The sequence below is a fragment of the Anabrus simplex genome, chromosome 11 (assembly GCF_040414725.1).
Source record: "Anabrus simplex isolate iqAnaSimp1 chromosome 11, ASM4041472v1, whole genome shotgun sequence".
Taxonomy (NCBI): domain Eukaryota; kingdom Metazoa; phylum Arthropoda; class Insecta; order Orthoptera; family Tettigoniidae; genus Anabrus; species Anabrus simplex.
The window spans coordinates 58,844,810-58,862,523 of record NC_090275.1 but is presented as its reverse complement, the minus strand read 5'-3'; positions in this window follow the sequence as shown (position 1 = coordinate 58,862,523).

Sequence of the window (17,714 nt, the reverse complement as noted above, 5' to 3'; positions counted from 1 at the left end):
CTATGCTATCACTCAACACAGCGATGACATTATTTAAGACCACAATAGCTCCGATTGTCACATACGGAATCGAGATAATCTGGGACAAGCTGACATTTAGCGACCTGGAGAAGATAGAAAAGTCAAAGCAAGATTCCTCAAGAAGTCCTAGGAGTGAGTAAATTGGCTCCTTCCAGACTCGTCTACGTTTAGGCCCGAGAAACATATTTCTCAGAAGACATACGAATCAACGTACCTCTGCCATCTACCAAACCATTCCAAGCACTACAGGAGAAACTTCTAAGGAAATGTGCCGATATAGACTTTAAATTCTATGGCACTGATGCTATGATCGATCAAAACTGGACCAAAGAACTACAAGAACAAAGATATGTTATAACCAGATATGCGATACATGGCTTCCACCCCAAAATATGTGCAAAGGCAAAATACCATAACCCAATGAGTGACTGTGTTTGCACACTGTGCAATGACGTCTGTGATCATTACCATATCCTAAAGTGCAAAAAGAGACAAAAATCGAAACTGGACCAAAGTAATCCATTAGAAATAGTCAAGAAATTCAAATATTTAGGCATCACATTTCAAATGACCAAAGAATTACAAGAACAAAGATATGTTATAACCAGATATGCAATACATGGCTTCCTCCCCAAATTATGTGCAAAGGCATGTATCATCATCTTAAAATCTTCTATGGTTCCTGGAAACCAAAAATGGAAGGGGGCGGCTCCCATTTTTAGTAACACGCTGAACATATTAGAGTTGAGAAGATTTCGGAACTTATAATAAAGGGGCTATGAGAAAATGTAAATATTAGAATAACAGAGAACAGTAGTGCAGCCGAAGCTAGGGCTTGTACAAGGAAGTATTTTGAATATAGCAAAGAGTAAACCCATAAACCTCAATACTCATTCGAGTGCCCCTTATTGTTATTAATTAATAACAGCAATAACAACATTCAGTGCATACTGCTGCTATCTGGACCCCATTCCCATTCTATAAACTGTTTTCCTATGCATGTCAGTCATATAGGTTTAAGATTTCTCGTGCAGACATCCCTCTGCATATAGTTTCGATGTTTCAAAGCCCTTCAACAACAGTAACAACTCCATTAAATATTCTGAATTAGATCTAAAGATATAATATGTATTCATAATAAGTACATATTAATATAAAACATGTCAGCCTAAAATTGGGCCAAATCCACATAAAATTTCAACCCCCCCAAAATTGGGGACAAGGCCACGAACAAGAAGAAGTCGGGTAAAAATTAAATATACGAGCAAATTATTACTTGTTTCGGTGCATTGATGCTTCATTATTGAGCTACTGTACAAAAATGATGTAGGCTTATCAGTACATAACAATTATCAAGTTACAATCAAATTCATACACTAACTTGTGGTTTACCACAGTTCTTGGAAACTTTGTGTACTGAAAAACAGGCTGCACGGTAATACATATCAGAAATTATTTCAGGTTTATATTAAAAAAACTAAGTGTATTATTTTCAAATGAGCTGAGACAGAAAGTCTGCTATAGATTCTTTTAGTGAGCCATGGCTTTTTTTTGTCTCACCTGCAGCAAAAGCCTGGCTGCTCGCCAATGTCCTGTGATCCGATATTGTGTTGTGTTGTGTTTCACTAATCTGCGAGAAAGCTACTCAGCACTGTCTGCTGACTCGTGTGCTATGAGCTCACTGTTGTTGTGATTTGATTCACTTGGACAGTTGACTAAATCCGTACACTGCTTTGAAGTATACGTTCAGTAGCCAACACCAATATACTGGGATCAAAGAAAATGACGCTACGGCATCAGTACTCTGTACGGCATGATGATTCTCTTTGCTCATAATCACTTGGGGAAATTATCTTCACCCTGCCCAGAGGTTCAAGGTCAATCAATATGCATATTTAAAAAAAAAATTTGAGCCTGTGGTATAATTAAAGCACATTGTTTTTGGTATATGATTCCCCGGTTGATTGGCATTTCTTCCAGTCAGCACTTAACTGAGCTTAAGATAGTCCTACAGGATAAACCAACGACAACAGCAGATATCATCTGCTGACCCTAATTTGTAAAAATAAAATCTACCTACATCTTAGTAGTATTTGATTGCTCCAGATGGATGTACAAATTGATATCATCAACCAGTTATGCCATACAAATGATCCAGTATTCTATTCTCTAGTTAGGATAAACACACAATGCAGAAATACTATACATCATTTCTGAAAATGAACTTTAACAGTAGGGCAAAAGAAAGAGTTTATTGATGCATTTGTATGATTCAAAGAAAGAAAAGAATGCCATTGGAAGGAGTTGATATCTGCCTCAATCCTACATTTTGGTGCCTCCTGTAGGTGGAGGAAATAGAATTCATCCATAGTATCCCCTGTCTGTTATAAGAGGCAACTAAAAAGAGAACAAGGTCCTCTCAAACTGGGAGCATAGGGTGACAAGCCAGGTTCCCCTAGCTGAGTCTGGTGTTTCCTCCACCTACCTGTGCCAATCTCTTTGCTTTCATCTTTCTTATCTGACCTCCCTTGGTTAACTCTTGTTCTCCTCTGACCCTGATAGTATTATAAGGTTTGCAAGGCCTAGGGTTTCCTTCATTTTCACAGCCTTCGTGGCCCTTCACTTTCATTTTCTGATACCTTCATTCTTCAAAGTGTCAGACCTATCACCACCTCCATCTCTTTCTGGCATATTCGACTGGGAAGTCCTCCCTTACCAGGGCTGGAAGGAAAGACCACCCCAGGTGTCTTCCAGCCCTCCTTCCAATGCCCAGACTAAGAAGGAAGAGAAGGGGAAGCCCCAAACACCCCCCTTACAAGGCTTTATTCCCATCAGGAGTAACTGCATCCCCAAAGAAACCTGGTAAATAATCTGCTGGCTGTCTTCCAAAGAGTATGCAAATGATGGGTAAGAGCAAGAGGCCTCGACACCCTCTTGCTCGATCCCTTTCTAGCGAGCCTAGTTCTTCCAGGAAGAAGGCTCGCCGTTCCCAATCAATGAGCTCATCATCTGCAAAGTGTTTAACTGCCGTGTCTCCCTCTGCTGAGGAGAACATGGAGGCAGAACCAACAGTAGACGTAGATGGTGACGATGACATCAGTGGAAAGTGGCACCTACTTGGACAAAAGACAGATAAGCAATCATTCTAATTTTGACACCCATTTGATCTGTATTTATCAGTGTCAACATCCATGTAGCCACCATAGTCTGTCTACAGGAATTTCATCCGAGACCTTGATGTGGCATGACTATGAGAGGATACCAACTTTATTACAAAGACCAAGTAGCCATTGATGGCAAGGCAGCTGGGAGCGTTTGTACTCTAGTCCATTCCAACATCTTCAATGAAGAAGTGCCGCCACATACTCATCTGATTGTCTGCCATATGGCCAGTTTTCATACCTCTGGTGGTATTGGGTATTGAAGAGGCATTGTTAGTTCGGAAGTTGTGAAAACAATAATAACTACCACCACCACAATCTGTCTGATGGTTGCTAGCTGTACTTCCTCTTCAAATAATAATCACCACCTATCACTCTGTGAGCCAGCCTCATAATAGCACAGAGGAGAATCTATCCAACCCCATTTTATGATCGGAGGCATCAGCTCTTCCAACACCCACAGCAAATTCTATTGGGCTTAGTTCAGACAGTGAAAGCCAAATAAAGTTGGGTGGTTTGGTTGTAGGGTCTTTGATGTTTACTATGCTGCTGGGAAGTGACTTCAACCACACATCTCTCCAGATACTATTAATATTGAACCCACCAGATGTTAGTAGTTAATTCCCTGGCTATTTTCTAAACAGGTCTGAGACACTTCAGTGACGCTACTGATACAAAGGAAGAATCAATATGTACCATATTAGTTTATATGTTTTAAAACATTCAAACTCTGAAACTAATGTAACTTAAAGCTGTATGAAATTGTATTATGATATTACTTGCTGCTGTGGGCAGCCTACACCAAAAGTGAGTACCATGTTAATTCCTAAGAGCAAAGACCACAGAGCTAACCATTCAATTCTGCATAGTGTCAAGGCTACGAATAGTGGATGCCTTTACCGTACACTACTCTGTGGGCCTTCCTGGCATATTCATACATACAGTAGTTTTGTTTTGTTATGCTGTGGGCATGATTTATCATAAAATCTGCCATTTAAGAGAATGAAGGATTGACTGATTGAATGTCGGTATATTGCTGTGGAAGTTGAATGTGTTTGAAAGGAAATGTTAGTGGAGAAGTGCCTGGAAATGATTTAATAACCATGTAAAAATGTAGACTGCCAACAAGTCCTGTCTTCATAAAATATGGTCATTGTGGGCATTGTAATTTTTAAAATAAAAGAAAAAGTGAACACAATGTATGTAAATAGAGATCTTTTATTTTAAAATTTATAAGGTCAACATATGAATAAAATAAATATACCGGTATACAGATATTTTAAATTAAAACTTTGTATTGATTTATCACAGAGGACCTTCCAAGATCTATTTATGTAGAACATAAGTGCAGACGAATGCACATTTGATCAAAGCTACATCATTATATTCCTTTGTATAATACATATAGCAAACACATAGAGACCAACAACTTCCCAGGTAAGAATATAAATATCACAGCAAAACCTTGAAGTTGTAAGACTTATGGTCGGAGCCAGAAGCACTGTATAAGTCTAGGAAACAGATGAAGAGCAGCGACTTACCATGTAAGATCGTGTGGATAGAGTACACATTAGAGAAAAACCGGGTCCAAAATTTTTGGCTGCAGCCTTCATCGGTGTAGGACAGAATAATAATGGTCGCTATGTGAGGTGAGGGAAGTGGGGGACAGAGAGACAAGAGAATGGAACTTTCTACCTCAAATATCAACTAGCAAGGGATTAAGCTGGGACGTTATAGTTTTATTAATATTGTATTACATGACTATTTACAAGGAGTTAACAGCCTGTCGTCAACTCCTGCTTGCAATGCTAGTGCTGTGCCAGTGTACAGTAAGCCATCTGGTGAAAAATGAGCTACCATTACAGTCGACCTTATCATCAATCAATCACTACTGATCTGCAGTCGCCCAGGTGGCAGATACCCTAATCTGCTGTTTTCCTAGCCTTTTCAGCAACCAACGGTAAGGCATTCTTAAAATTCCAACCCTCATAGCTGTAGAGTTCTTCCTCGTGAACAGTCGAGGTTTTCTTCTGAAGACAGAAAACGTAAAGAGTTTCACCTTGTTTTCCTGACACAGCATAAGCCCAATAGCCTATATCATGTCTATTTATGATGTGTTTATAATTAGTTGTAATTTATTCTAATACACAGTTGAATAGGTTATTTGAGAAAGCTCACATGTCCACTACTACTAGTTTTGAAAAAAGTGGGGAAAAAAACTTCCCACAGCTTCTACTGTTTGGCATTTGCGTCTAGTTTTTATACCAATTATTCATCTCAGATATTTTGTAATAATTCTGATCATTTTTGAAAAAAATAAGATTTTAAGAAAAAGTGATATGGGGACTGAAAGCTACAGGAAATGTGTAATTTCTCAAATAAATAAATAAAATCATCTTAGCAAAAACAACATAAGAAAATGAGGTTACTTAATGCTTACCAACATTTAATTTCACTACATATCACACTTTAATTATGTAATTAAGTTTCGTCTTTAAATTTCCCTTCATACAACAACATTCAAGTCAAATTTCACAACATTTTCCAACATTGTCTGTCTTAACAATGTCACTTTTTACAATTACAGGGCATCCTCCCTGTTAACAATACACCAGAAGAATGTCTTGTCATGCCTGTTATTCAAGTTCCTCAGATATGTCCTGCCTATTAACAGAAGGCCAGGAGAAAATTTTCAAGGTCCCAATAAAACCCTAATAATGAGTCAGATATGTATGCTTTTCTCTGAGAGATGGGAATACATATAATTTTAACATATATGCATTAAATCTATTTTGTCCAAAAATGGACATGTGTGGATTCTCAAATAACCGATTCAATATTTATTTTCCCTTGCAGTGTTTAAAATTCACAAATATATAAACAAAATAGGCTTATTTAATACAATATAACATGACTTAATAAATAAAAATGAGCCATAAAAACCTACTGTACGTTCATTAATGACTATTATTATTCTATCCTCCACTGATGAAGGCTGCAGCCGAAAATTTTGGATCATGTCTTTCTTTTGTGTGTACTGTATGCACGCGGTCTTACATGGTAAGTTGATGCTCTCCATCTGTTTCCTACGTCCTGCTAGCTTTCTTACCTGAACGTATATGTCTCTCTTTGTTGATTTCTACAACAGAGAATCAGGAAAAATGTCAGCCATGCCACTGTCCTCCCAATGACAAAGGAATCCATCAGGATATTGAGATAGCAATTACATTCATCCCCATGTAACACACTCAACATACTGGAAATCACAAACAAACAAAAATGTTTGTATTTATATTTCATTTCCTTTACCGAGGCCGTATGTGTTAACGCACTACGGTTATGGAGCTAAGCTCTGCATTCGGGAGATGTGTGGATTCAGACCCCACCGTCGGCTGTACTGAGAATGGTTTTCTGTGGTTTACCATTTTCACTTCCAGGAAAATGCTGGGAGAGTATAGGCCACAGCTGATTCCTTCCACCTCCTTACCCCAATTTCGTTTGCCATCATTCATTTCATCTTCATTAGCTCCTCAACTGAGGTTGGCATCGGGAAGGGCATCCAGCTGTAAAAACATGCCATACAAATTCATCTCATCTCATTCCCAACCCGTATCAAAAAACAGGACTAAGGGTTAGATAACCTTTCCTTTGTTCATAACTGCTAACGGCTAATAATTTCTAAATTTGTTGCAGATTCTGTATCTCTATGGTCCCTGTAATTCCAAGTAGATTAATAAACATAAGAAAAATAAAACTGTTTAAATCCTCATAACAGAAGGGTAACATCATGTGAATACAGAATTTTGCCGTAGAATATGTTTTTGTTGAGGACCTGCGTGGTCAAAGGCAACACATGGAGAGTATTGCCAACAGTTGTATAGCGTACACATGTACTCTGCCATGGTCATAGTTACCATAAACCATTGTTAAGTACAACTTTGAAATCTGAAAAATAAGCCTACTTTTAGAATACTACATACTCTGTTTATATATTTGTGCATTTTAAACACTGCTAGTGAAAAAAATAAGTGTGTATTAGAACAAACTATTTATAGTACAAATAATTATACACACACTGTAAATAGTTATGTAATACAATTTTAATAAAACAATAACACACCAGCTTAATCCCTTGGTATCTGATTTTTTGAGATAGTTACAAGTTCCTCTAAAAATAGGAGTGAGTTAAGTCAGAAAACAAAATATGATCAATAACATCTTTTGTTTACATGTTTGTGTCATTTTTGTTAGAAAAAAAGGTCTAGCCTACATATGATATTTTCATGAAAACTTTTTAAAATCTTTTAATATAACAGTCATTGGTGGCTGACAGACTTCTTGTTTTTTGTTTAATGTCTCATCATCACATGTATAGATTCCCAGCAATACTGCGATGCAAGCAACCATGGCTTTAAGTATGGTACAGGCTTGGTATTTGCCTGGTATGAAATTGGGGAATGTGGTTTCTCTTTTTCACACCAGGCAAATGCTGGAGCTGTACTTTAATTAACGTCATCGTCGCTTCCTTCCCAATCCTAGCTTTTTCCCATCTTGGCATCGCTGAAAACCTCAAGTTGTTAGTGTGATGTTAACACATTGACGAGCGGCCCCAGAGATCTCCATAGTACTGTGGCCAGCGGTTGTTGACAGGCCCCAGAGATCTCCGTTTTTATGCATGGGGATAGTTTGTAGCTTGTTGTGCTATCTGTTCGCTATAATTTTAACTATTTTCAATCATGTCATAGAGTAGAGAGATCATAGATTTTAGTGTCAATGTGTTGTTTTTTTTTTTTCAAATTGTACGGTCTTTGTAGCCATGGAAACTTCGTGGGTGTTCTTACGCACCGAGAATTATTGTACAAGATGGCGCACCATGGCAACATGCCCTATGTAACGACAAAGTATTTCAACATTTACATGCAGATTCATTATCTGATGTGCCACATGGGTGATGAGCCCTGAGAATTCTCGTAGTTTCTCAGCTGACAGCCGATAGTAGGCACCGGGCTATGAGAATTCTTGCTTTTATGCACCTTGTATTACTTTATTATTGATGAAATTGTAGGCGAGATTATGAGTTCCAAACAGTGTAGTCATGGAATATAAATTATCGCTGCATCTTTCTTTCTCTAAACCTTCGTGTATTTAACAAAATAATGTCAGATATGTAGAGCTATTCCCTGGATCTGCAGTGTAGATGTCAACATGGCGCGGTGTATTCAGTTGCCGAAGGCTACCGATAATTCTGATTAATTATGTACAGACCGATTATAATAGGTACCAAGTGACAGTGAATTAAATATTCCTAATGATTAATGGCTAACACTAAATGGAGAGAAACCATAAAGAGAAATCCTTGCATACTTGAAAACAATGAGTACACAAACATGGCATTCATACTATACTGCCGCAAACAGTATTGCTTTGAAAAGTAACACAATGTACAGGCTACAAAGAAATCTAGTGAGTACATGTTCTAGTTGAATGAAGCATTTGATAGTTCGCGCTGGTTACCGGTGGTGAGTGGACGTGTGTTCCGAGGTGCTAGCGGTTTACTGTCAGTGTTGTGCAAGTAGTGTTCGGTTTTGGTGTTGTGTTTTATTCCTTCTCTCTGTTCATTGGGAGTGGTGAGAGAGTCTTGTAATTGTTAAATGTGTTGATTTTCTCCCTCATTCCTGGCCTAATGGCAGAGTCGAGTGGGGGTAAAAGTATGGAGGAGGAGTCAGTTGTAGCAAATACAGTAGAGACAATATGCAACACTCTACGAGATATCGAGGGACAGCGATTAGAGCTCTGTCTAGCGGAGTGACCTGAGAGTTACTGATTCTGTCATAAGAGCATGTGTATTTGTGAAGTTTTTGGGGTTATTTATGCGTTTGCATTAAGCTGAAAGAAGCAAATAGCAGCGTGTGTCATTCCTTTATATCTCCTGTCAATATGAGTGGAAAGATATGTGCTGCGTTTGGCTGCAATAACTATGAAGTGCAGAAGGATTCGCAGTCTTTCTTCCTTTCCCCTCATGACAAGAAAATGTAACACATATTCTTCCAGTTACAAATATATCTTTATAGAAGGCCTACTTCCTAAACTTCTGAAATGCGCGACCCATATTTTAACTGGCTTAAAATATAATAAGCTTATTTTATTGTGTGTTTTTTTTTTTTTTTTGCTATGGGCTTTACGTCGCACCGACACAGATAGGTCTTATGTCGACTATTTTATTGTATTAGTGCAGCAGTTAACCGTCAATACTGATGTGTTGTTGTAGGTGTGATCTGTGGGTTTTGATTTAATATGCAAATGTGTGTGGCTGGTTGTGTTCCAAGTTACCCCATTTGGAATGCCGTAATGCATTGTCAAACACTGAAGAAAATATGGTTGATTTAAGAAATGTGATGATGTAAATTTGCATTACCTTAATGTAATGGCAAGTATTGCTTATAGGGAAATTTTGAATGTTTTTGCAGCTAAATTTATGGATTTTCTTTCTGTTAGTAGGCTTCAAGTTAAAAGGAAAATTGTCCAGCTCTTAAATGTACGAGGGCCATCTGGAAAGTAGTACCCATTAGCGCCGCATGAAGCGCTGACGACTCGGGTAGCCGCTGGGCAAGGTCAGACCGCGTCAGTGGCTTGTATGCCTGCTCTGTGCGAGGTTGCGTGATGCTAGCATTACCTGTGTTGTGTCTGTTTAAAATGTTTAAACGAATTGAGAACCCCACCAGTTGTGAAGTGAGGGCCGTGATTAAATTTCTTAATGTACAAAACGTTCGACCTTGTGATATTCATCGCCTATTGACAGAGATGTATGGAGACAATGTGATGGACGAGTCGTCTGTTCGGCGCTGGTGTCGCAACTTCAACCTGGGGAAGGGGAATACACACGACGAGGAGGGTTCAGGGAGACCATCTGTCATTACAGACCAACTGCTGAGTGCAGTGTGTCTCGAACATTTATTCATGAAATTGTCAAAGACCATCTGCATTATTAAAAAATCTATGCAAGGTGGGTCCCTCGCATGCTTACAGAGGAGCACAAAACCAAGTGTATGGCTGCAGCACTGACGTTTCTGGGACGTTATTCCGATGAAGGAGACTCTTTCCTGACTCGCATCATTACTGAGGACGAAACATGGGTTTGTTATGCATCACCTGAGAGTAAACAACATTGAGTGGCATCATGCTCATTCACCAACCAAACCAAAAAAATTCAAGACAGTTCTGTCCACCAGGAAACTCATGGCAACCGTTTTCTGGGATCGCCGAGGTGTACTGCTCATTGATTTTATGGCCCGTGGAGACACAATTAATGCTAATGCGTACTGTGAAACATTAAAGAAATTACGGCGGGCAATACAAAATCGACAGCGAGGTCTATTGTCTACAGGCGTCATTCTCCTTCATGACAATGCCAGGCCTCATGCAGCTGCGATAACGCAACAACTTTTGCAGCAATTCAAGTGGGAAACCTTTGATCATCCCCCGTATATCCCGGACTTGGCCCCTTTGGATTTTCATCTCTTTACAAAGCTTAAAGACTTTCTGGTGGGAAAAAGATTTGAGAGCGATGAAGAACTTAAACGAGCCATGACTACGTATCTCAATACGCTGGCGGCGGAGGACTATGACGCTGGAATACAAAAACTCGTCCTACGTTATGACAAATGCCTAAATTTGCTTGGAGATTATGTGGAGAAGTAGTGTAAAGTATGCTCTTTCCAATAAAAATGTGTATATTTGTTAATATTAACTCCTGTGTCTTTATTGCGCAAATGGGTACCACTTTTCGGATGGCCTTCGTAAATTCATTGAATCATGTGTGTAAGGAATGTGCAGATATTTTTATTGACAAGTGTCCTAATGTGATGTACAATGCTTTTAAATGAGAAAAAAAGACAAATCCAGCCGTGAAAGTTCAGGCAGGTATGCTAAACCTAAAAAAGTAATGCATAAATGAAAGATCAAGTCCTTTTACAGCAGTCCATTTCACATCTTGATTATATGTCTAATTTCAGTCTTTAAATAATAATCTGTTAAATAATTCTTCATTCATGTATCCAGAATTGCTTCAGCAACTTTGAAGTTAATATTTTAGCAACACTTTCTTTCTAGATGGAATTTATTTATCCATTTCCGTATATACATTTCCATTGATATTTGAATTTAGCGCAAATTTTAGGTCACGCCACTAGGAGCGCCACTTGCGAATTGTCTCCCATTTTAACAAGGCTAAATCCAGAAGTGTCGCATATTGTCTCTCCTGTATTTGGTTGTAGTTGACAGTTGAGAAATACCCATGGAGGAAAATATTGTGCTTCCTGATAACCCCCTACCTGATCGTAATTCTGCTTTACCTACTAATATCAGTCCTTCTGCTCTAAAACCTGATGCCCAGTCATACGATGCCAACCATACCGGCCCATAGTCTTTGTGGAAGCCCCTGATGACAGTAAAAAAATGGGTAGTATGCATCCCACGGCCCTTGGAAAATTTTTTTTGTTGGCGTTACCCAAATCTCTCTTAGAGGTAAACATCGGCTACAAATTGAATTTCAAATCCGAAGCGAGGCCAATCTTTTCCTGTCAAATCCTATTTTACAGGAAAAGCATCTTAAAGCTTTTATTCCTTCAGCTTCTATCTATAAGGTTGGAGTGATCAGAGGGGTGGATAGGGATTTGACCAAAGAGGAAATTTGCAAATACGCTGTAACGTCCGTACCTATAGTCGGAGCTCAGCGGATGAACAGACGTTCCATGCAGGATGGCAAGGTCACATGTTCCCACAGGAACCATTAAGATAACCTTCCATAGCCAGACACTACCTTCATTCGTTTCTATTTATAGGGTTCGTACCCTGATTGAACCCTTTGTTTTTCAACCTACAATTTGCCGTAAGTGTCAATGTTATGGACATACTAGAGAGAATATTGTCGAGCTCAAAGCCCTAGATGTGCCAATTGCGCACAAAATCACAAGACCCAAGAGTGTACGGATTCTCATAGACAATGTATCAATTGTTCTGGGAACCATCAAGTGGGATCCCTTCACTGCCCCGAACATAAACATCAACAGGAATTGAAGAAAAAGCTGGCTATGGAAGTTACTACTTCAAATCCTGAGTCTTTTTTCACCCCTATAGAAAATCGATTTGGCCCACTCATGTTCCTCCAACACTTTCTCCCCTCTCCCGTGAACTTCTTCTCAAGTTCCACAATCTCCTCCGTCCAGGAAAAAAAATTCACGGCGGTTCTCACATCGCCTCCACCTAAACACGATTGTTCACCAGGATACGTTGTACGGGGACATCGTGCAATTCTCCAAATGCCTTCCTCCGCCAGGAGTGCACTTACTCCCATGCCTTCTGTATTTGGGGATCGCATACCTGTTCCTCCTAGGCCGGTTGATACTGATGATACCACGTCCAAAGAACGCTTCCTGGACTCCCCCCCGGTTACTGCCACAATTACGGCTATTTCCGATAAAATATCTGCCTATGCTCGGGCAGCAGAAAATGATTCTAAATGGTCCAAGATGCTTCTAACCATGCAGGAGGAAGTCATGGCCCTTCTCAATTCTTTAGCACCGTCTGTTCTAAAATCATGATTATTCTAAAGTGGACCGAGCTCGATAGCTGCAGTCGCTTAAGTGCTGCCAGTATCCAGTATTCGGGAGATAGTAGGTTCGAACCCCACTGTCAGCAGCCCTGAAGATGGTTTTCCGTGGTTTCCCATTTTCACACCAGGCAAATGCTGGGGCTGTACCTTAATTAAGGCCAAGGCCGCTTCCTTCCCACTCCTAGCCCTCTCCTGTCCCATCGTCACCATAAGACCTATATGTGTCGATGCGACGTAAAGCAATTAGCAAAAAAAAAAAAAAATCTAAAGTGGAATGCACATAGTGTCATACATAAGAGACACGAACTATTTTTACTAATTGATTCCTATCACCCTCACATACTTTTGCTTAGCAAAATTTTGCTGGCTCCAGCCAAACAATTTCATATCCCAAACTATAACTGTATTAGACATGATAACTATGGTTATGATGGGGCTTGTATTTTGGTGTCTAACCAACTACAGTTCCATTCTACACCTTTGCCCTACAGATTACCTGGTACACAGGTGGTTGCCATTGCTGTTGCAAACATACATTTTATTTCTCTCTATTGTCCACTGAAAATCCAAGGCTCATATTCTAATTGGACACTTTTCTTCTCGCAACTTCCGCACCCTTTTATCTTCGGGCGAGATCTAAATTGTCACCATCTAAGCTGGGGATGAGAGGTCTCTTGTCCTAAAGGGAATAAAATAGCTAAAATAGCTGCATTATATAATTTACGTTTTGATTGATGGTTCGCCTACTCGACTGACGTCACCTTTTGAAAAGAAGAGTGTTGTTGATTTAACAATATGTACTAGTGATCTGGCACACAGTGTTGACTGGGAGGTAGTAAAGGACACTCATTCAAGTGATCATTTCCCCATCCTTATTGTCTTTCCTGACAGTCAACCTGCCGCTATGTCCCCGATTAAAGTGAGTAGGCGCATGTTACCCTTCAATACAACCCAGTTTCAACAGTTTTTGGTTAACAAGTTATCTGATTTTGATGGTCAACAGATGCCCTATAATACTTTTACATCAATAATCACTCAGTATTTAGATCTATACCATCCTAAACAGCCACATTTCGGACCCAAAACTATACAATATGCACGCTGGTGGGATGCAGAGTGTGCTACTTTAATTTCACAAAGGAAAGCAGCACTTCACTCCTTTTGACATTTTGTAACTTTCCAAGCATACTTACATTATAAAGTACTGGTCGCCCAAATTTAAAAGGTATTTAACGAAAAATGCCGATAGCACGCCTGTCCAACCATTTTATTCATACTCCATCTACTGTACACTTCAACGTCAAAATTTTTCATCTTTTCCTTATGCTTACGTAAACAAGAAGCAGAACTGTTGAGTTCGCGCACTGTGGTAGCAGCCACATCACTCAAAATCTTAGCTCGGATTTCTTCAATGTTTTTTTAAAAAGGAAAATGCATTAATTCGCTAAAGTCGACTCACATTACTGTTCTGTAGTGCTCATTATAAAAATGAAAGAAGAAAATTTTGACCCTATGTTGATTTCATCCTGAATCTTCAGTGCGGACAAATTCTTCAATGCTATGAACAATGTAAAGTTTTTCTATAACACAGAGGAATTGGAACTAGTGAGATCTCATTTGGTTTTAATTTGCAAAATAACATTGTATATAATGTTAAAAGACTAATCAAAACTAATGTAGATCCTTCTGTTCTTTCCAGGACGTTTTGTTAACCTATGCGTGAAGTGTGAACGAACGTTTCTACACACAGATCTCCTGGATGAATAATGGACCGGACAAAGGAAGGTTGACAACTCATTGCATATCCCTTATGTTTCCTTAATTGTATTCATTTCAGCATATTGAGACTAATGGAGAGACAGGAGTTGCGCTCTGGTCTCCATGTATATTCAGGTATTTGTCTTGACATGTGACCCTGTCTGGTGCATGGAACTTAACTGTCTCGTCTGCCACTTCTTTTATTCATGCATTCAATATGGAGGCTCTTCTACGTTTCTTTCATCAACTAACCCCGGATTTTGTATCCCCACATTATAGTTTCCATCTTTCTCCTCTCTCCAATAAATTTTCTTCTCTCGTTGATATCCACAAATTAAATCTGGCTATCCATACATCACATACTTTGGCCCCTGGACGGGATGATATATCGTATTCAGTATTATAACAACTTCCACCCTTGGCGTGACAGACCTTACTGCAGATTTTCAATCATTGCCTTGAGTCTGCTCAGATTCCTTCCACCTGGAACGAATTTTATTTGGTTCCCATCTTAAAACCAGGGAAAAACCCTCCACTTCCCAACAGTTATAGGGGCATATACCTTGGACAATGCCTTTGGAAAATTTTCTTGAACGCCTTAAATGGTCTCTAGAATATTATAATTTACTTCCCAAATACCAATTTGCTTTTCTACCAGGTCGTTCTGCCACTGATGTTATTAACCTTTTGTTAACCAATATTACTCTCGCACGCTGTCGGAAAGAACCCTTGATGGCTATATTTTTTTACTTGTGTGGGGCTTATAATAATGTTGACCTCCAAGTGTTACTTCAAAAATTGCTCCTTTATTACTTCCCGCCCCTCTTTGTTAATCTTCTCTTGAACATGTTTTCACACAGAATAATTCAATTAAAACATTTTCCTCATATCAAGGAACGCATGACGTCTATGGGGCTTCCTGAAGGTGAAATTCTCAGTCCTATTTTATTTACACTATATTCGATGTCACTAGAGAAAATTATAACACGCAGTGCTTGTATGATACAATTTGCCGATGACCTTGTTATTTATCTTAATCTCCTATTCCTCAAAGCTATTTACAATGCCTTACATACGACTCTTCTGGATTTTTCTATTGGCTTCACGATCATCAATTAGAAGTGGCCTACGACAAATGCCGAGCGGTAATTTTCTCTTGATCCCAGCGTACTGATCACCCACCTGTCCTCTTTCAAGGTTTTTCGATCCCGATTGTCCAGTCGACTAAATATTTAGGTATCTACCTCGACAGGAAATTATTATGGCACTCTCACATTTACCTTGTAGGGAAGTCTCTTCTGAAAAAAAAAAAAAAAACATTATTTTTTGCCTTACGGCAGAGATCTTGAGGATCTGATCCAAGTACAATGCTACTGTTGAATCAAAACATAATTCGTTCGACCTTTGATTATGACTCAGGTTTTATAGACACGGCGGCCAATCAAAAGCTTGCTAAATTGGACTCGATTCAGGTACAATTTATTAAACTTTGTATCGGGGCTCTGCAATCTTCCCCCAATAATGCAACCTTGGTCGAGGCTACGGAATTCCCATTATATTTGAGGAGAAAATTGCTTCCCTGCAATTTATTCTCAGGACTCTCTCTCTTACCTCACACCCACTCCTTCCAAAATTACAATTACTCGTACGCTACTATCAGGAATGAAGTACTCCCCTACGCAGTTACCCAGCCCTTGTCTGGGAAAATAATTACTTTATTTCCCTTCGCACTTCTATTATTCGTACCCCGTCCAATCTAATTATCTTCTTCCCTTTCAAGCAAACTATTATGTCCCTTCCCTTATTTTACCATCATTCGGTGGTTATCAACCTTTTGGTCCGTTCGGGGCACACCGTTCTAGGAAGTGTGTAAGACTAGCATTGTCCCAGGATGTTCATTACCTTTCCCCAATATTCTATACTGATGAGTCCAAACATCACAACCCTCCAGGTGTAGGGGCTGCTGTTTTTTCACCCGATTTACACATTTCAAAACAATATTCACTCCCGTCGGAGACATCTATTTTTACGGCGGAGGCTTTTGCGATCCGTCAAGCCTTACTATGCATAAAGTATTCGCAACTAGACAGTGCCTACATTGCATTTGATTCCCTGAGTGTTCTCCAAGCTTTAAACAATCCCAGTTTCCGGAAAAATTGGTACCTACGTTCAAAATCTTCGTATACTTTGTTTCGATTTACATCAATTAGGTGAAAGGGTTTCCTTACTTTGGATTCCTGGTCATTCTAATATTAAGGGTAATGAACAGGCTGATGCCTTGGCTCAGGTGGCAGCTCAAGGCCAGGGCATAGAGTACCATTTGGTGTTACCTTTTACGGATTTTTGGCGCGGTTGTCGAGATAAAATCAGACAATTATGGCAGGATGATTGGAGTCACCACTCGTGTCGAACAGGTCGTAGTTTGTTTACACTCCTTCCGAATATACCAAAATCTCCGTGGTTTAATCAACATTATTATACTAGATGCCACATCACTAATATTATTCATTTGCGTCTAAATCATAAGTGCATGCCTGATCAGTTATTTCGTATGAAATTGGTCAAGTCTAACCTCTGGTAAATGTCGTACTTCAATTGGTACAATTAACCATATCTTGTTTCAATGTCCGCTGTTAAGTTAGTAGAATAAAATGGTTACAGTCACTCTTTAGGCAACAATTCGCGTTACCCACTCAATTGTCATGTTGGATAATCAATCCCATGCCCACTACGGTGGTAGCTCTATTGAATTTCCTTTCTGAAACCAACACTTTCCTTTAAACTCTTTCCCTTTGTCTCTACCTTTTATGTTGACCCAATCATGTTCGTGTGGTAGCAAGTCAATGAGATAGGTCGCTCTTATATGTTATCTCAGTTCAATATGGACCAACAGCATGAAGTTCATAACCCTTGATAGGTCACTCTGGCGTGAAGCTTTGTACCTTGTGTCCTTGTGCTACTCCTGTGTGTTGTAGATTAGTTGCAGAATTCATAACCTCTCTTTTTCACTTTATCTCTTCCATTTTCACCTCCTCCATACTTTGATATTCATTATAGGGTCAGTGACTGGGTAAACTGCTATCACGCGAAGCCCATCAAATTATCAAGCAAGACAAGACAAGAGTACATGTTCAAGTTTAATGTCGATATCTTGAATACCATTT